Source organism: Tupaia chinensis, unplaced genomic scaffold (assembly GCF_000334495.1).
Source record: "Tupaia chinensis unplaced genomic scaffold, TupChi_1.0 Scaffold150006_1, whole genome shotgun sequence".
In the NCBI taxonomy this organism is placed as follows: domain Eukaryota; kingdom Metazoa; phylum Chordata; class Mammalia; order Scandentia; family Tupaiidae; genus Tupaia; species Tupaia belangeri.
In genome coordinates, this window is record NW_006209847.1 from 4,515,572 (window position 1) to 4,515,976 (window position 405).

Sequence of the window (405 nt, forward strand, 5' to 3'; positions counted from 1 at the left end):
GGGGGGAGTGGGGGTGGGGAACAAGGAGCGGGGGCGGGGACTCGGAGTCGGGGCGCCGAGTTGGGGACTGAGGTGACCGAGGCCGGGCTGCGGAGGGCGGGCTCGGGGACCCGGCGGGCGGGGCGAGGTCGCTCGGTGCCGCCCACGCCGGATGCCCGGCCGGCCTTCTCTGCGCCCACGCACCCACGTGAGCGCCTCGCGGGCGACACGAGTTGGGGACTGAGGTGACCGAGGCCGGGCTGCGGAGGGCGGGCTCGGGGACCCGGCGGGCGGGGCGAGGTCGCTCGGTGCCGCCCACGCCGGATGCCCGGCCGGCCTTCTCTGCGCCCACGCACCCACGTGAGCGCCTCGCGGGCGACATTCCGACTCCCCCCACCCCTGCCCCTCGGAGCTGAACGCGGAGCG